At 40.3% G+C, this 20,570-nt stretch overlaps 1 protein-coding gene across 9 annotated transcripts in view; it reads right to left on the bottom strand.

Moving 5' to 3' along the window:
• The window catches only part of LOC148873692 (protein FAR1-RELATED SEQUENCE 5-like), a 36,739-nt gene continuing 16,169 nt past the window's right edge, over nucleotides 1-20,570 (bottom strand). For 2 of the 9 annotated variants that reach the window (XM_088976265.1, XM_088976271.1), the window contains one exon: nucleotides 1-2,401. The gene's annotated coding sequence lies outside the window, so the exon portion shown is untranslated. Of the gene's footprint in view, nucleotides 2,402-3,176; nucleotides 3,437-20,570 lie in introns of those variants that run through there. The other 7 variants (XM_088976266.1, XM_088976269.1, XM_088976256.1 and 4 more) reach the window with 6 other exon arrangements.

The raw sequence follows: 20,570 nt of genomic DNA, 5'->3' as shown, positions 1-20,570 counted from the left end.
TAAATAACAACTACTATTACCATCAAGTTATGACTAATTTATTTATTAAAAAGGAGTTAGTTTTTTATTTTAAGTACATGAATACAACGGGAGGTATCGGTATTTCACTCAAACCCCAGGAGGTGCAAGTAAATTTATTATTTTTATTAAGATTTTTTGAATTAGATTATACTCGATTAATATCCCCTACTTCCAACTTCCTACTTAACCTTCTTTTATTTAAAAATTTCTTGAAAATCTGAAACTATAATCGATTAATATCCCTCACTCCCAACTTCCCACCTCCAGCACCCCTTCTCCCACGTACATGTCCTCTGCAATTCCGGCTGCCGAGTACCAACGAATTAGCAACCCCCACCCCGCCACCTAATCCCCAATATTGATTGCTGCATCTCCTTTCCTGCCACCGCACCTTCTCCCACAAACACCACTCTCCCCATCCTCCAAACTGTAGCCTGCAGCTCCGGCCTACAATCAACCACCAACAAAGTGACAGCAAACCTGTGTAAAGTGTAAACTACATGCTGGCCACTGCATCTCCCTAGTTGCCACCACCCCCCCATCCCGAGTCCAGAACTCATGCACTCGCCATACTGCATCCGTCTCTGCACTTCCAATCACAGACCGACAAATAGGCAACACATGTGTGAACAAAGTCCTTGTGCGAGCAACTAAGAGGAAGCATGAAACCCCTGTTAAAAGTTTTTCATATTTTAAAATTAAAAAACATGAAATCAAAAGAAAATATAGAAAAGGGTTTATTCTCCTATGGATCCACTGAACCCAGAGCCAAACTGGACAAACTCAGAGCACATGAAAACAAATAACAGGTATAGTACTTTGAAATCGCCAGTAGTGAGTGTGGATACGATTTTCCCTGTCACACACCTATTGAAGACAAAGCCACCATTGCACTGTCCTTGAGAAGCTACTACTTTCTCTGATTTGATCCATCTCTTTTCCAGTGTTTTAAAATGAAGAGGCATGATGAAAGGCATTCCACTACCTAGAAGTGTGAGGCATAATTTAGGACACAAGAGGCGTAAGTCTCCCGAACACAAGGAGGCATAATCTTCCTTAAGAGGAGGGAGGTTAGGAGGATGAAGAAGGGGAGATCCATTTTTTCTTTATTTTTAATAAAAATCTTTAATATTAAGAAGAATAAAGATGCACAACATTAGTTGAAAGGGGAGTCTTGTCGAACAAATTGGAATGCATCAAAAAGGGGACGGGGTCAGTGCCTCTAGCATATGCCTCAGGGTGTTTTGGGAAGAGACTGGATCTGCTCGCCTCACATGCGCATCCTATCAAGCATTGGGAACATCTCCCGTACTTATTAGTTATTATTCACAGGAGATGTTTCCAGTGCACGGTGGATGTGCCTGTGAGGCACCCATTTGTGAGGAGCAGATCCCATCACTTTTGGAAGCACCTTGCCTGGAGGCGTACACCTCCCACGCCTTTTAAAACACTGCTCTTTTCTTTGGTTAAAGAAGGTGCCTCATCAGGCATGCATGCACTCTTTGCTTCTATTGTCTGGGTTTCACTCTTCAATCGTTCTGTTTTCTGCTTTTATTGTTAAGGTTTCTCTTCAATTGCTATATGTTCTAGAAGTAATGGAGAGCATAGTCAAGTCCCAAGAGAGAAGGGGATTCTGTAGTCCTAGGCTTCTTGTTGCGATAATGTTGCCAATTCAAACACATTGCAGGTAAGGCTGCTGAAGGTGTGTTCGGATCTCCTACCCACAAGACACTACAGCTGCACATTGAGAACATCTTCCTTATTCTTATTTGCATGCTACCATTCATGGGGAGATGTTCTCAATGTGCAGCTGTAGTGTCTCGTAGGTAGGTGTGGGTAGGAGATCCGAACACCCCTTCTCAGTAGCTTACTATGCAGATGAACCTGCCCTAAAGGTTAGAGAAAGGTTCTGGTTCTAATCTATAGATTCTCTGTTCACCAAGAGAAAACATATTCAATGGAAAAACCGAGGGAAAAACCTATATGCTTTTTTTCGTTTTTATGTTTTCTAATTTCAAAATCAGCCCTTAACAGGAGTTTAATGTATCTGTTTAGTTGCTCATAGAAGTCCTTGGCTTACCTGTGTTTTGCTGATGTGTTGGGCTACAATTGGAAAGTATATACCTGTGTAAATATGGAATCCTCTCCATCCCTTCTCCCTGCTAATCCTTGCCACCATCCTCTTCACCCTGCAAAACTCCCCCCAATCCTCTCAATTTCCTGCTTGTAATGCCAGCTGCCAACCCCCCAATCAACACCAGATACCAAGTTGACAGTTACGAAACCTGTCTTTTTTTAAATCAGAATCGAACTAAACTTCAACATCTGGTATTCTTTCCATTTTTAACAAAATTTCCTCAAATCCTAAAAGTTCCAATGGCTGCAAATTCACAGAAACCAGAACTTTAATATGTGGACAATAGACCCAAAGAAAACAAAGCAAAATATCAATTATCTCAAGTCATCAAGTTGGAAAACTTACGATTTAGCCAGTATATGTTAATGAAATTCACTGTCTTCCAGAACAGGAGTAACACCTTATTAGCAGGATTTGGCAAATGAGAACTAGTGATAATAAACAGCCTAAGCTTCCCCAGAAAACAGCCTCAGTTTCTACTTCAGTTGCAGATTAACCCCTGGGCTTGCGGGCCCGAAGCCAAATCTTCTCTTACAGTCCTTTGTCCAAGGCATCAACTAGGCTATTTGGAATCCACTTTATTTGGAAACTAAAATCTTTGACACTCTAATTATTGTCAAAGAATCCAAGGTCCTGAGACCTTGAAGGAGAGAGAAACTCTACTCTTAGGGAGTTTCCAATTCTAAACTCCACATTGTCAACAAGTTCAGAATTTTAAGGAGTCAACAATTTCGTTTCTTGCAGTTGTAAGCTTTAGGTAAGATTTTCTTCAAGGATTTGAATTTGGAAGAGTAAATAGCATATAAGAGGCATCACCTGCAATAAATTTTTGCCAGGGGGTTGCCATTGGAAATTAATTGTCATTGAAACCGTTAAAATATGTATGAAAGGCCATACAAAAGCATGTAGGTTTCTTATTATAGAATGAAGTGGATCTGAATATTCTTATGCCTCCATAACCTCTAGAACTAACCTATGATCTTCCTTGTATGGAGGTGGATGTATATTTGAGTCCTGATTGAAATCATATTCCAACAAGTAAGCTTGTTAATTACTTCAGTTACAAATGAATGTTGTCTAGCCTTAACAGGCTTCATATATATGCTATTCACCTGTTGATTCTCTTCATGCCAATTACAAAATAAGCCCGAAACCTAAAATTCCCTTACCTTGTGAAACCAGAAGTAATCAATCCTCTTCCAATATGAACATTTAATTCATTGTTAGCATTAAGCCAGCCTATTGAGCTTTCTCCAAAAAAACACAGCCTATATCATCCTGAAAGAGATAGAATGAGCTCGTCAGTACAAACCACACCTCAACATCTCCATCTCTTTCTATGAAAAGAAAGAAGAATGGAAGACACAATAATCCCTTATAGTGTGTCCTTTTGCACCAATATGCAACCACTGAAACCTATGTATACTAAAATCAAAGAAAAAATATTGTCTTTTAGGAAACATGACAAAAATAAGGTATCTTCTTTGTATAGACAACCAAGAACAATGAGTTGCAAGTTTTCAGGGCTATCATCAAAACCTTGAAAGCCTCAATGGCACTAGTCAGAAACAGATATACTCATTTCACTTGTATGGAAACAATAAACATTAAAAGGTCATTACCCAATGTTAGTCCCAGCCATCTCGGTTTTTGGGACAGGTGGATTGGATATGGACCTAACCTTTGGCATTTTTTTTTTTTTGTTTTCAAACAATGATTGCTCTCAGACTCAGATCCACATTCTCACATTTGTCGGCCCGAGATCTTACCGTTAGTCCATTATACCAAGCAGTGGCCCCGGCAAGCAGGAAACACTACACTCCAAAATCTACTGTCTTCCAAAAGCAAAGGAAAGCAAAAATAACTCCAGGTTGCAGTAGTATGCACTACTGTTACTGAATACACAGTGGGCAGAGAAAAGGACTACTCTTCTTTAGTTCTCTTGAAAAAATAAATAAAAAAACTATTTTTAATTATTATTTTATTTTTGCAGTTGCAGTTGTTAGGCCCAGGGAGACTAAAAGTCTATAACTACAGGAAATATTCTTCTTGGCAAACAAAGAGAACTTTTTCATGAATAATGATAATAAATACCAAGAAGAAAGAATAGAATAGAGTACAAGGATGAGAAAGATTGTTAAATCTGATAAAACCATATGCTCAATAATGTCTCTCTCTAATGAGGGAGACTCTTTATGTAATATTAAAATTATCCAAAATTATAAGAAACCCCCAATAGTTCAGATATTACACTAAAGTCCCTGACCATAAATTTCCCTCCTAAAATAATCCCCATTCCCCATACAAACTGAACACTCCTATGCTCTCCCTCGAAATAGCTCTGCCTAGAAGCAAAATGTAATCTTGTTAGCAATATTTGCTTCTCCCCAGTCTCAAACAAGGCAACTCGGAGATTCCAGCATTGCAACAATTAGCTCTTACACTAAACTCACAGGGATCCAATCAGCTTGATTGCACTCAGCTAAACTTTCAGTTTATATCCATGGCAAGTCCTCAATTGATTAGATGGTGCTCATGGTCACTCACAGTTCTTACCTAAGAAACAATCTAATAGTACTCATGGAAACCTATAGCTCTTACCCAAAACACAACCAATCATCAAATTTGCTTCTGCAAATTTTCTGAAAATAACAGCATATGGTCAACCTAACTAAGACTCAACCACAATTATTATTGAAAACTGGTAAAGTATTGAAATTATATTGAACACCAAAAAGAACCCATGTACAATAAGAGACAGTACATTGAAATATACAGAAGATACATAATCAAAAGATAGAACTGTATATCTTGCACACCCAAAATAAGACTGCCTTTGTAATCAGCCCCAAGGAACATACATCCAACTTTGATGATCATGCAACCAAAAACAAAGTAAAATTCAACCCCAAGGATCCGTTTCCAAAAAGCTAATTCCAACCCCAGACAAATGCTATAAGATATCAAGCTTACAAGAACAAGTAGAAACTGAAGAAATAGGAGCTTGTTCTAGAGGCCATAGAACTCCCCAAAATTAAAATTGCCTATTGTATTATAATCCATGAAGATTAAGAATACCTAAGCACCACAATAGATTCTACCCAATAATGCTGAACAAGAAATCTCTTTGGTTTAAGGTCTGATGTAGCACAACAAATAACTTTGAAGAGAGAGATCTAGGAACCACTCCTAGAAGGTTTAGGCCAAACCCAAACACAGGAAGCATCACACATCCACATAAAGAAACAAATTTTAATTTTTATTCACTCCGTTTTCAGAAACAACCAATACACCTATATTTATAACATAAAATAGAAATTGATTATCCTAACTAGAAATCCTAGTCTGTCTTAGTATAGGAATATTAACTGAAAGCAGAAAACAATGATTCCTAATAACTATACAAGTAAAAGAACCTTGCTGTAACCTGTAAGACACTCCTACTGTAAAACACTCTCCTAACACACTTCTAACACTACTGTTTCTTAAACTTCAAAACACAAAGAATTTATTCTAGCTCCCAGCCAGAATCTTCTCCATTATTGTGCCAAATAAGAACCAAAGCCTCAGAATTATTGGGAATTTTTCTTTTTCTTCTGTAAGTCTTGAAATTTGCTGCATGATCCCTATCAAGGTGCCAACTGGATCAGTTGATAAGGTCTCTGGCTTGTTGTGGCAAAGACTTGGGAATGATTCCCACTTTCACCCGGATTGGGGGTCATTGGTATGGGGGATGGGTCCCCCCATTGTCTAGCTCCATGAAGCCAAAAAGAAAAATTCTCTTTGGTTCTAGTTGATTTTTGGGGAAATCTTCAAGAATCCTTTGTCGAGCACTGACCTTCAATTGTTTCTCCAAAAATCAACTAAAATCAGACATTTTAAGAATGAATGAGTACCTCCACCAGTTATTAGCCAACAGATTAGGAACTACCCCTCAAAGCACTGCAAAGGGCCCAAAACAAGTTGGTACTAAAACTGTAAAACAGAGACAGAGAAGAGGTAGGTGCTTGCTCCTTACCAAAACTTATTGTTACTTTCTACCTTTGTAGGAAATTGTAGGTGGTCAAACAATACATGAGTGCCACCTAGAAAATAGCCCCCAGTGAACAAGATACCTTCTTGGTTTTTCAGCAAATTCTCTAAGATACCTTCCTAGGCATAAAAAATTTCTGGAGAACTCAATAATTATCTAAAACTCAGGAAATTTAAGAATAACAAATAATTACTATTCTAGGGAGAATCACTATTTATAATAATGTATAAACATACTATTTATAATTATAGTATGTAATTACAATTTGTAGTAAAATTACAATGTACTATTTATAAACAAATTAGATCTGTTAACAAGAATCACAGGAGGAAGTTGAGGTTAGGAGATTGAACTAACAAAATGATAGAATTCCAAAATTTCCAAACACACACACAAAAAAAAAAAATTGAATGAGATCAATAATGAGGGAGACTTATAAAATTATCCAAAGTTGTAAGAAACCCCCAATTACATTACATTAAAGTTGCAAGAGCTTTGGATGATTCCTGTTTTCCGACCAGGTATTTCTGTTTTCTTTTTTTTTTTTTTTTTTTTTATATCAATAACAGAAACTCATATTATTAAAAGACAGGATTACATACAACACTCCGGGAAAAGGTAAAATGACTTAACTCTCCCCAAGAGAACAAGAAAGAAATTACAACATAGCCCAACACATTTGTTCCCTTCCCACCCCCTGCTTTGCCAATGTATCTGCAAATGCATTTGCAGTTCTCTTCACCCAGTGAAACTGAACTTCCAGCCCCCTGAATAACCATTTAACCTCCCTCCTTTCATTGGCAAATTTCCAGGAACCGCTATCCTTCCCTAACCAGCTTACAACCAACTTTGAGTCTCCTTCAACAACTTTTAGACATTCAGCTCCTTTGCCTTCCTTAACCCTTCCAAAACAGCAAACATCTCAGCTCTAAGAGAGTCACCAACCCCAACGGGCCTGAGTACATAGCAACCACCAACCCATTTTAATCTCTGACCACTAAGGGCACACAGCTGAAAGAGCTGGTTCAGAATTTGCCACCTCCTTCCAGCTATTAAGCAACAACCCTGTGGAGACATCAGCAAACAGCTCCATTGATTTTTCCCATTGTACCACCCTAACTTTATAACTTCAATGATATCTTCTTTCTTCCTTTCCTTCTCAGAGAATATCCTTAAATTCCTTTCCTCCCATAGAGTCCAACATATAGTAGCTCTTAAGCATCTCCACAAGATTTTCCTCCTCTTTTTCGGCAACCTGAAGAATAAAGGAGCAAACAACTCTTGTATACTTGGAGGAGGGATCCACTTGTAACCAAATAAAGTCCCAAACCACTCCCAAATAACAGAGCCAAACGGGTAAGCGATTAATAAGTGGTAAGGACTTTCACCATTAGCCTTACACAGTATTCACCAATTTGGGGACAAGCACCAATTAGGCCTTTTCCTTTGGAGTAAGTCACAGGTATTGCATCTTTCCAAGTAGGTTTCCCAACAAAATGCTCCAACCCTTGGAGGGATTGGTTTACCCCATACTTCTTTTACTGGAAAAAAGTTTGGGCAATGGAACTGGCAGGTTGTACCAAAGACTTAAAGAAAGATGCACAAGAAAAGACACCTGAAGGAGATAAGGTCAAAATTCTGCTATCCCTTTTCGAAAAGTCTAAAATAATCCCCTTCAAAACCTGAATTAACCCCAAAATATTTCCAAGTTCTGAATCCCTAATGCCTCTTCTAAGACCCAAATCTCAATCAAAACCAAAGTTGGACTCATGAGGGACTAAGAAATTAGACGTAGTTTTCCCTTTATACCAGGAGAGAGAATAAAGAAGGGAATTGGTCTTTTAAAGGCACATCAACCACCCAAGGATGCTCCCAGAATTTCACCTGGTTTCTAGAACAAAGATCATACCTGATGTGTTGTAGAAAAGAAGGAAGAATAGCATGTATGGATCGCCAAGGAGAGGTACTAGTAGCCTTTGCCAAGACCCCAGAGTCCCAGCCATCATCTACCAGCCCATGAATTCTCAGTATTATCTTACCCCACAACTTGTCTCTTTCTCTTGCTAGCCTCCATGACCACTTTCCCAGGAAAGCTTCATTTCTCTTCCAAATGTTGCCTAGTCCCAATCCTCCATCAGAGCTACTCCTATGACACTATTTCCCACTTCACCCTATGGTCTTTCCTATCTTTCCTTGGTTCCCACAAGAAATCTCTTATCAATTTTTCTAAGACTTTGCTTACTTTCTCTGGAATCCTGAAAACAAAAAGATAGTAAACTGGCAAGCTAGACAAGGTGGCCTTAATTAAAGTGATTCTACCACTCAAAGATAGGTAGTTCTTCTTCCAAGAGGCCAACCTTTTTGTGAACCTATCAATTACTGGGTTCCAAAAGCTGTTCTTCCTCGGATTATCCCCCAAGGGCATCCCCAAGTACTGCAAAGGCCATTGTGATGCCACACACCACAATATTTCATCCCTCTCCATCATTGCACTCTCCCCCATATTAGTCCCCACCACACAGCTCTTAATAAAATTCACCTTCATGTTTGACATTTTCTCAAAAGTTTGAACTACCAACTTCAAATTTCTCACCCATCCGATATCCTTCCCTTCACAAAAAAAGAATTGTGTCATCAACAAATTGTAGATAGTGATAGGAATTTTGTCTTTCCCAACCCTCCACCCCTTCACTAGGTTCCTCGAATCTGCCCTATCTATTAACTTCCCCAACACATCTGCAACCAAGGTAAAAAGGAAGGGAGAAAGGGGATCCCCTTGTCTAATTCCTCTAGTGGCCCAAAAGTGATGTACTACAGCTCCGTTTACCAAAATTGAGTAATGACATGTCTCCATACACCCCAAGATCCACTTGCACCATTGCTTCCCAAAACTAAAGTAATCCATCACTTGCATTATAAAAGACCAATCTACCATATCATAAACTTTCTCCAAGTCCGGCTTGCACACAATTCCTTTCTTCTTTGTTCTCTTTAGATCCTACACACACTCATTAGCAATTAAGATTTAATCCCACAAAAGCCCCTTGGTTATGTGAAATTATGCTCAGAACCACCTCTCTAATTCTTCGAGACAAGACCTTAGCAATGATTTTATACAAACTATTCACCAAACTAATAGGTTTAAAATCTCTTGGATAGCTTGCTCCATCTTTCTTTGGGACTAACACAATAAAAGTTGAATTCAACCCTAGATTTATTACCCCCCTTTCAAAATATTCATGAAACACTTTTAAGATATCCAGTTTCAGTATCTCCCAACAATCCTAGCAAAAGGCCATAGTGAACCCATTACTCATCCGGCCCTGGAGCTTTGGATCTATCCATTGCAAAAATTGCTTCCCTTATTTCCTCCACCTCAAAGCTTCTCTCAAGCCACATCTTAGCATTCTCAAAAAGTTTGGGCCAGGTATTTCTTTCCAGGTTAGAAAATTGAAGGCTGGTTTGTTTCTGTTTATCTATGACAACAGACAACGTTGATGAAGCGAGTAAGACTTTGGAACAAGAATAAAATCTGGTCTGCTTTCCTGAACTTAGGGTTGAGAGATGGAATCCATTCCATGAAGCAGTTAGAGATTTGGGATCATCAAGTCTGGTTTGGATCAACATCTACAATATTCCATTGCACACTTGGTGTTTCCAAACATTCACGGCAGTGGGAGATGATTGTGGGACGTTCAAATTCGTTGGTCGCAAAATGACTTCATGGAGGATCCTCATTGCTGCTTGTATCTTGGTCAAAGTGTGTGAGATTCATTTGGTGCCTTTGTTCTTGTCTCTTCGATTCGCCAGAGAGAGCTACAAGCCAAGACTGATTGTAGAAGCTTCTTACCCGCAAGGGAAGGTTGATTCTCTAGTTCATTAGAGGAAGGAGGATGGTGAGAATTCTAAGGAACTTGCAAAGTCAGTTGGAAAGAAAAGCAGTCATTTCAATCGGGGGGGGGGGGGGGGGGGCACAGAGGTTGAAGACAAGGTCATTTTGGGAATTAGAGGTAAAGTCTTTTATTTTGAGAACAACGCATCAGGTCCCAATGGTATTAGAGATTGAAGGGAGGTGAAGATTTGTGGAAAGAACAAGGTTCCTTTGAAATTCGATTCTAGTTTAAGAGTGGTGGGCCAGAAAGTCCGCATTTATTGGGGGTGAACACTAATAGCATGGAAAAGAGAGTAGTAGGACACACGGATAAGAGGGTGGAAATGGAATAAGGAAATGAGAAACATGAGATTTCTAAATCCCAAGGATTGTTTTTGGGTGCAAGGACAGATGGAGCTACAAGTAGGGAGCTTTTTAAAAGGAGAAAATGTAAAAAGATTAGCGTTTTTAACTGAAGTTACTAGTGATAATAGGAGCCACTTTATTTTCAAGGGTCCAAAATTTAGAGAGTTTGGGGTTTTGACCAAAAAGATCTCGTTTAAAGGACGAAGGGGTAAGGAAGATTTTTGGATTTGGGTGATTACCAAATATGATAGAGTTGTTAAGGGGAAGATCGAGACAGGCGTTGAGAAATGTGAAGATTTTAGTTTTCATTGACTTCGATTGGTCATCCTCCAGGGGCTCTCGATCAAGAAAATGGTGAGCCAATTGTGGTTTTTGGTGCTTCAATTTCTCAAAAGGACAATATTACTCTGTTTCAAGATTTCTGCCTTGGTGGTGACGCTAGCAAATGGTCTAGAGGAGGGAGAAGAGGGGGTGGAGGAGAGTGAGCTTGCTAAAGATGGTCATTTGAGAATTGTAGAAAGTGGAACATGTTTGAAAAAGGTATAGTCAATGTTGCAGAAACTTGGACTTTTTTTCAGAGGACAAGTATCATCGAATTATTCTTCTTTTTTTGAGGAAGTGGTGATAGTAGGTTAGGTGTAGATTTAAGGTGTAGGAGGAAGTTTGAAGAAAGAGATGAGGTTGTTGTTGAAAAGGTAGTTCCTAAGAAGACTCGTGGCTCAAGTAATTTGCGCACCATTCATGTCACTAAAGTTTTCTCCCGTATGAAGTGTGGTCTAATTGGGATAGGACCTACAAGAAAACCTAAGAAGGTGTATTTTAGAAAAGGGGGGGGGGGGGGGAAACAAAAGCATTGGTATCAATGGTTTTGGATGGGGTAGAGTCTCTTGACCCCTTTAGTTCAGACTCTAGTTTGGTGAATTTATCTCAAGAGAAGAAGAAAAATGGGGATTAGGATGAAAATATGGGGAAATTGGTTGGTAAGACCTTAGAAGAAGTGAACAAGGAAGGATACTTGGATATTGAGAAAATTGTTGAGAAAATATTGAGGTGGGAAAAAGTCTTGGTCTGTTCTCGGGTGGTGAGGTGTTTGCTAGAAAAGCCACCAAGGAGTTCAAGAGGAGGGAAGAGAGTTTGAAAAAGAGCATAGTAGGGGAAGGAGGAGAAGTCTGGAATAAGGCTGTTGATGGGATGGGTAGGAAATTTTGAGAGGGAGGAATAGTGGTGGCATTTGTTCGTTGCGTCTTTGTTTTGTTTTTTTGGAGTCAGGTGGTACCATGACAGTCCTTGGTTCAGGGATGGTGTTGGAGGTTGATGATTTGTGGGAGGTCAGTGTTGTTCTGTATGTTAGGACTTTTTTTGTTTTCTGTGGCTGCTTGATGTAGTTCAGTTGGAGTTCCTTTTTCTCTCGGGTGATAACTTGTTACCTTTCTCTTGCATTCTCTTTTTTCTATTAGTAAATTTTCTTTTATTATCGAAAGAAGATTACATTAAAGTTCCTAACTATAACGTTCCTTCATAAAAAACTAACAGCTTGACCACCTTACAATAAAGGTGACTAGAAGTCACCTGAGAGAAGAAAAGAAAAAGAACTCCTCACCCAACTAACCCCACCCACAAAGTCAAACAGCTTTACCACCTAAGATAGACCACAAGAAACTTTTTATTCTTGAAGAATAAGGAAAACTTTTCATTAAAAGAAAAAAGGAATACAATAGAAAGGTGATAAGATATCAAGATAAAGGCAAAACTAGAAGACCCCTACAGAGACATCAACAATCCCAATTCAAATCCATAGCCACACAAATAGACAATAAACCAAACTCTACTGGAGAACAACTAGAAGCCCCAGAAAATAAAAGGAAATCCCTTGAACTGAGACCACCACCAACCAGACACCTAATCCAACTAAACCTCTACTTGCAAAACAAACAACGCCTCAATCTTCGTCCACGAGTGCATCTTCCTGTCCTAAATAATCCTTGTCCCATAACTTGCCTCCTTCCAAGCGGACTTTTTTATTCAACTTCTCATCACTTCTTTTCATCTTGAAATCCACAAAGGCCCTTCTAGCAAATTCCTCACCACCGCAAAAAATAAACCCAGGATTTTACCATCGTGACCTCTCTTTTCACTAATTTCTGGAGAGGCACACAACCTGAACATCCTTTCGTCACTGGTTTGTAACAGCAAGTTCTCACCAGGAGCAGAACCATCAACACTCACCTTGTTTACTTGTTGCTCCTTCCCTAAGTGGGAATCTGATAATTGAACCTGTACTGTAGATGCCCTTTGATCACTTCCAACTGTCACATTGCCTTTCACACCCTTTCTCTTATAAACCCATTTGTAATTCCTTGTAGGGCCTGCCCCGACCAGATCAAGCTTCAGCCTGGAAAAATTTTTTGTCACATGAACAACATTATGATTTCTTGAACTGTGCATTTTTTTAATAGTCACCTCCTTCTCCTTCTCAATCTTGTTTCTTCAACCCAAGTCTATGCCCAGCTTTCCAACCACCACCTCCTCAAAACAAAAATGGCCATTGATATGGTTCTCATCCTTACCACCACCAACTCCGCCAGCAACTGTAATCCCCTCTTCTCCTGTCATGTTTTCCTCTTCAGATTTATCCTTGGCAATGGAGCGTTCATTCCCATCTTCCTTCTCTCCTTCCCCCAACCCCCGAGATCCCTTAGGAACAGCCTCCTCAAGGATCAACGAAGCTGTAATTTCTCAATCATATTCATACCCAGATTCTTGAGAATCCACATCTGCAACCCCAGGCTCAGAAATAGTGCAACTCTCCACAGGCTCACTAGCTGCCTGTAAAGACCTCCCAAGTTTGCTCTCCAGAGAAGAAATCTGCTCACCAACAAGAATATCCCCTGTTCTTCCAACAAACCTCTTCCTACCACTCTTATCACAATTGGCGATGACCCAAACCCATTACCCACCTCTCCCCCCCCCTCTCTTTCTAACCTCCGACAAACAGACCTTCTAGACGTCATGCATGTTTTAAATATTGATCTGCTAGGGCCTAAATTCTATCTCTTGTCCAGTTTACCTTTCCTAAACCGGCTGATCTCCCTACTGTCACTGCAACTAGTATTCAAGAGGCCTTTAACAAGCATTCTGGGTGAGATGGGGCGATGATAGACAAGGATTATCATCCATAAAATGGGTTGGGGCCCCATCCAGTTTGGAGTTGGATATCCGGGCCCCACCGCTGGTTGCTTTGACGTAGGAGACCTCACTCGTTGAATTAATGTTCCTGTTAGAGCTAGCCGAATAAGGGTAGATTAGTCATTTTATTTCTGTTAAGTTATGTGCTTATGTGGCAGTTTTAATAGAGACTTCCTGTCCCATACTTAAGTGGAGGGGGCAGTTTAGTCTTTGTACAACTAATTAGAAGCTAATTCATATTAGGGTCGACTAATAGGGTTTAAGCTATCAGATTCGACTGTTCCTTTTCTTCTTCTTCTTCTTCTTCTTCTTCTTCTTCTTCCTCTGTTTAGAACTGCTGAAGCCACTGAGATAACATGGTATCAGAGCAGGACGTTGCTCTTTATATCTCTGCTCATGACCGCTGCTCCTTTCTGTTTGTGATTTCTTTTTCTTCTCTCTGGACTGCAAATGGAGAACACAGACTCAACCTAGGTCTGAGAACACTTCGCCCTCTCTTTCTCTGCTCAGAACTTGATTGCCTTTCAAGAGACTAACTCTAGAAATAAGTGGATGGTCGACTGAAGCTCTCCATCAAGGTTGGCTATCCTTCTTTTTTTTTTTTTTGTGTTGTTGGTGTTTCTGGGTTGGAAAACCCTCAAAAATCTGCTCGGACTGATCAGAACTTAAAGAGCTAGGTTATTTGTGGCCTTGGTTCTTGGCAAAAGGCCCAAGAACAGGCTGTGTTTACAGTGACCGAATGAAGTAAGGGTTACTGTAGTGGTTGTAGTTGATGTCTTTGGACTGGTAGTGACCTTTTAAAAAAAAAAGGGTCAGACAGACCTGTACCATGTGGGACAGAGATGGTTGTGTGGTGATGCTTTTGATGCTCACACTTTATTGAGCAGCCTCAAGAGGGCTTGTATGTCGTTAGTAAATTGCTGAATTACTGTAGTGGGGATTTATGGCTCTGTGTAATCAGTAGTGGTGTGAGCAAGAACAAAAGTTTTTTTTGGGGGTTGGAAGGAATGGCCGAATTGCCTACATCAATTTTCTGCCTTGTTGGTGTTGTCTGAATGTTGGTTTACCTTTTGTTCTTAATCTGAGAGGTAGTTTGTGCACAATGGTGACTGATTGTGACTTGTTGTGAACCTATCACCTGAGTTTAGAGACTGCTGTAGCGTTGCCTTGGCTGCTGTAGTATTTGGTTGGTGACTGAGAGTTCAGCATTAGAGATAGCAGTGGGGGAGACATAATGGCAGCAACGGGAGGTGGTTCTAGTGATCAGAAACCGAGTGTGATGATCCCCTCCAATTATTTGGGTGTGTAGATGACCTCCATTAAACTTAATGGTGAGAATTATGTGCCATGGGCCAAGTCAGTGGAAGTTTTCCTCAAGGCAAAGAGGAAAGTGAAACACATGAAAGAAGATAAACCATCAGCTGACTCTCCAGGGTTTGATGACTGGGAACAGGAAGATGCCCAAATCATGACATGGTTATGGAATAGTATGGAACCCAAAATAAGTGCCAACTTTATATTCTTAGATACAACTAAGGACATGTGGGAACATGCCAAGAAGCTTTATTCTGGGCAGGATAATACTACAAGGGTATATCAGCTCTATCGGGAGTATTTCGATCTGCAGCAAGGGAATAAACCCTAGAAGAGTACTATACCAGTATGAAGAACCTTAGAAATGAACTCAATGTCTATCATCCCCTCACTCCAGATGTTAAGGTTCAGCAACAACAGAGGGAACAACTAGATATCACTAGGTTCGTAGTGGGGTTGAAATCAGAATATGAACCAATTAGGGCCCAAATATTGGGAGGCTCTACTCTTCCTACACTTGAGGAAGTTTTTGCACGGCTTCGTAGGATTCTTTGGGATCTACAGAGAATCCCACACAGTCTGATAGATCAGCATTTGTGATGGTCAGAGGAGGTGGACGTGGTACTAGAGGGGGAGGACATGCCTCCCGAGGAGGTCGTGGTGGTTCCGTATTTGGTCGTGGTGGTGGTCGTGAATCAAGGGGAGGCCATGGTAAAGGAAAAAGTAACTCTACAAGGAGGTGTACCCACTGTGGCAAAGACGGACATTCGGTGAATTTCTATTATGATCTCCATGGCCCTCCTTCTACATGGACTAATCATGCAGTAGCTGGTGGGGTTGATGTCGATGATAGCCAACAGGCAGATCTAATACCTTCCACATCTACATCTGTTTCTGGGAAGGACATGGTGAGTATACTATGCGATGAGTATGAGAGGTTCGTCCAGGCTACTTCATAGCATACTACAACCACCCTTGCCCACTCAGGTATAGCTTGTCTGGCATCCAAACCCTCTCCCTGGATTATTGACTCTGGAGCCTCTTTGAAACTTCCACATCTCAAACTGTTACCCTTGCCAACGGTTCCTCTTCTCCCATTTGTGGTGTTGGTAATGTTGACACGACTTCTCTTTCTTTATCATCTGTTCTATATGTCCCTAAGTTTCCATTCAATCTTATGTCTGCTAGTAAATTAACCAAGACTCTTAATTGCTCTATTACATTTTTCCCTTCCTTTTGTGTTTTTTAGGATCTCAAGACAGGGAATAAGATTGGTGGGGGGCATGAGGCTGGTGGATTGTATTACCTTGACGGTGGTGGATCGTTAGTTGCACTTCAGACTTCACTCACTCCTCTACAATGGCATTGTCAACTGGGACATCCATCTCTCAAGGCACTCAAGATATTGGTTTCGTCTTTGAGTCATTTGTTGTCTTTACAGTGTAAGTCGTGTCAATATGGGAAACATCGTCGGGTTCCCTTCAGTCCTAGAGTTGATAGTTGTATGTTGAGTCCTTTTGCTTTGGTTCATTCAGATGCTTGGGTTCCGATTAAAATGGAGTCTTATAATGGTTACAAGTATTTTGTCACTTTTATTGATGATTATTCAAGGATGACATGGATTTATTTAATGAAAGAAAGGAGTGAATTATTTTCCATTTTTCAAAAATTCTATGCTGAAATACGTACACAATTTGGTGTTCCAATCAAAGTTTTTCGTTCAGATAACGGTCGTGAATACTTTCTTACTTCCTTTCAACAGTATTTAGAACAACATGGCATCATTCATCAAACTTCATGTGCATCCACTCCTCAACAAAATGGGGTGGCTGAACAAAAGAACCGTCATCTCCTTGAAATTGCTTGGTCTATTCTTCATCATATGAGTGTTCCTAAACGATTTTGGAGTGATGTTGTATTTACTGCGTGTTTCCTTATTAATCGGGTGCCCTCCTTCATTCTTCATGGTCGATCTCCCTTTTCTATTTTGTTCCCCACCTTGTCTCCCTTTCCATTAACACCCCGCATCTTTGGTTGTGTGTGTTTTGTTCACAATTTGAGTCTTGGGATAGACAAGCTGGATGCACGCTCTATTAAGTGTATCTTTCTTGGCTACTCTCGGACTCAAAAAGGGTATAAGTGTTACAATCCCATTACTCGGAAGTGTTATGTTTGTCCTGATGTCACCTTTTTTGAGTATGTTCCCTTCTTCTCGGGACCTAAAGCATCGGTGTCTCCACCTTTGCTTCCTCTTCCTCTTCCAGTCCGTGATCCCGTTCTAGTTGTTCCAGTTGGGGTTGACCCTTCACCTCCTCCAGTGCAGATCCCTACTGAATGACCACCGATCCGGCACGTGTATACTCATTGACAGACACCGGCTCCTCCCCCAGCTTCTACCTTGTTTGTGGATCCTGTTGTTGCTCCTGTCTCAGAACCTTTAGGACTTGATCTTCCCATTGCTTTACAGAAAGGTAAACGTAGTTGTACCCTCCATCCCATTTCCAATTTTGTTTCAGTCTCTCACCTTTCCGCTTCACATTGCCAATTTGTTTCACTGTTGTCATCTATTTCTATACCTAAGAATGTCCAAGAGGCTCTTAGCTCACCTGGGTAGCGGCAAGCAATGGAGGAGCAACTCTCTGCCCTTCAGCATACTCAAACGTGGGAGCTCTCTACTCTTCCTCCCAGTAAGCATGTTGTGGGTTGTAAATGGGTGTATACTATTAAATACTTTCCGGATGGTAGCGTGGAGCGTCTGAAGGCCAGACTTGTTGCTAAAGGTTATTCACAATTGTATGGGATGGACTATAATGGAGACATTCTCTCCAGTGGCTAAGATTAGCTCTATCCGTGTCTTAATTTCCCTGGCAGTTATGTATGATTGGCCCTTGTTTCAACTTGACATTAAAAATGCTTGCCTTCATGGTGACCTTATGAAGGAGGTATATATGGAGAAACCACCTGGGCTTGTTGCTCAGGGGGAGGATGGTAAGGTGTGCAGATTGAAAAAGGCAATTTATGGATTGAAACAAACGCCTCATGCTTGGTTCAGGAAGTTTAGTGAAGTGAAGAATTTTGGAATGAAACAATGCCAGGTTGACCACCCGATGTTCATCTATGATTCAAAAGCCGGAAAGATTTTATTAGTGGTCTATGTGGATGATATTATCAGAACTGGTAGTGACAAATTGGGGATCGATAAACTAAAGGCCTTTCTGCAAAACCATTTTCAAACAAAAGACCTTGGGACATTGAAGTATTTCTTGGGTATAGAAGTTGTTAGATCAAAACAAGGTGTAAACCTGTGCCAAAGAAAATATGTTATTGATCTACTGGATGAAACAGGACTGTTAGGTGCAAAACCGGCTGAAACTCCCATGGAGCCAAATGCTAAGTTGAGCAGTGATACAGGGGAAATATTTGATGATCCTGGAAGGTATAGACAGTTAGTGGGGAAGCTGAGCTATTTGACTATCATGAGACCAAACATCTCCTTTGCAGTCAGTGTGGTGAGCCAATTTATGCAGAACCCTTGGATACCTCATTGAGATACAATTCTTAGAATTGTAAGGTACTTAAAGGGAGCTCTAGGCCGTGGGTTATTGTACAAACCAGGAGGAAGACTTAAGGTAATTGGGTATACAGATGCAGATTGGGTAGGCTTTGTGTCTGATAAAAGATCTACTACAGGTTACTGCACATTTCTTGGAAGAAACTTTGTGACATGGAAGAGTAAGAAACAAACGGTTGTGGCAAGGAGTAGTGCTGAAGCCGAATACAGAGCCATGGCACACACTACATGTGAATTAGTATGGCTAAGGAATCTCCTACAAGAAATCGGGTTCTCCATGGATAGACCTATGAAATTGTACTGTGACAATCAAGTTGCACTCCATATCTCATCTAACCCTGTTTTTCATGAGAGAACAAAGCACATAGAGATTGATTGCCACTTTGTGAGGGAGAAGGTCCTTACTGGAGAGATAAGCACAGAACATGTGGGCTCAGGTGATCAATGGGAAGATTTGTTTACAAAAGGCTTAAGCTCAGGGAGAGTGAACTATATATGTAACAAGTTGGGATTATATGACATATATTCTCCAGCTTGAGGGGGAGTGTTAGAGCTATCCGAATAAGGGTAGATTAGTGATTTTATTTCTGTTAAGTTATGTGCTTATGTGGCAGTTTTAATAGAGACCTCCTGTCCCATACTTAAGTGGGGGCAGTTTAGTCTTTGTACAACTAATTAGAGGCTAATTCATATTAGGGTTGACTGATAGGGTTTAAGCTATCAGATTTGACTGTTCCTTTTCTTCTTCTTCTTCTTCTTCTTCTTCTTCTTCTTCTTCTTCTTCTTCTGGTTCGAACTGCTGAAGCCACTAAGATAACAGTTCCTTCAGGGAATTTTGCAAAATTTTCATTTTCAAGGCCTACCTCAGGTTGGGCCCTAGCTTTCAACTATTCCTCTTCAAAAAAACACTTGCCATGAAGAGCTTCGATCCCCTCCTTTCCTCTGTCACCACACGTATTCTTAATTGCCAGATCAGCATTGTCTTCAACCTCCAGTCCATTCCTCCATAGTGACGCTTCATATTCCATCACCAACCAGACTTTGGTGCAAAGACTGTTGATGAGAACAAAATGAACTGATCCGAACTGATCTATGCCTTTTTTTTTTTTGCCTTCTAAATATTCTTACTGCATTTGGAGTCTTCTTGCAATCCATTGGATCCTTATGTCTGGCATTGATCCTTTCAAATTCAAAAACCGCATTCTTCTGAAAGGTCATCTCTACTTCCACCTCTTCATCCTCATTACCACCAACCCCTGCTCCTCCAAATGGTCCTTGACCATCTTGAATGGATTCTGTTTGTGAAATAAGACCAGCTGATTTAACTTCCACTTTTCTTTCTTCACACCCCTTTTCCTCCAATTCTTTAAATGCCTTTCTCGCAAACTCTTCACCCCCCAGAAAAGACAGACTTGACATTTTTTTAATAGGAAACAGTAACTTTCATTAAGAAGATTTTAAAAGTACAATTGTCACCACCCTAAGGATGGCTAAAGAGACCAAAATCATAAATAGTCTACAAGCAAGCCCAAAATAAACCCCCTATTTACTCCTTGCTTTGCTAGAGAATCGGCCATTCCATTTGCTGATAAAACAGACTTAACGTTTTGCTAACCCCCATTTCTGTATTCAGAACTTTTTCAGTATCAATCAATCTTTCAACTTTATGGGTTTCATCCAATATTATTTCTTCCACTTCATCCATACTATCTTCCCCAATCTCAGTCTCCTTCCCCTTCATCCAACATTATAAGTTTAGTTTTATCACTTTTCTTCCTTCCATAAACTATATTTCTACTCTTATAGCTCTCCCCCATTTCCACCACCCCAACTTCTAGTTCATTGATGAATATGGAGACTTGCAAGCATGGCCTAACCTATGGTTATTTCAGTCTTTGGGAGTGGGGGTGGGGGGTAGGGATGGGAGAGGGGACTGCCAACTAGTTTGGTTTTGCAAGTCTACTCCTTTTGACTCCATGAAGCCAGAAGATTTGAAGGCTTCTTTATTTTCAAACCTTAACTAAAATTAGTAACCATGTATTTTTCCCTCATTGGCATATTAACGTGCCCT

This window comes from Nelumbo lutea, chromosome 1, assembly GCF_056320005.1.
Source record: "Nelumbo lutea isolate HS-2025 chromosome 1, American lotus-T2T, whole genome shotgun sequence".
Lineage (NCBI taxonomy): Eukaryota > Viridiplantae > Streptophyta > Magnoliopsida > Proteales > Nelumbonaceae > Nelumbo > Nelumbo lutea.
The sequence above is the reverse complement of the archived record's forward strand: the minus strand, read 5'-3'. Positions and strand labels throughout refer to the sequence as shown.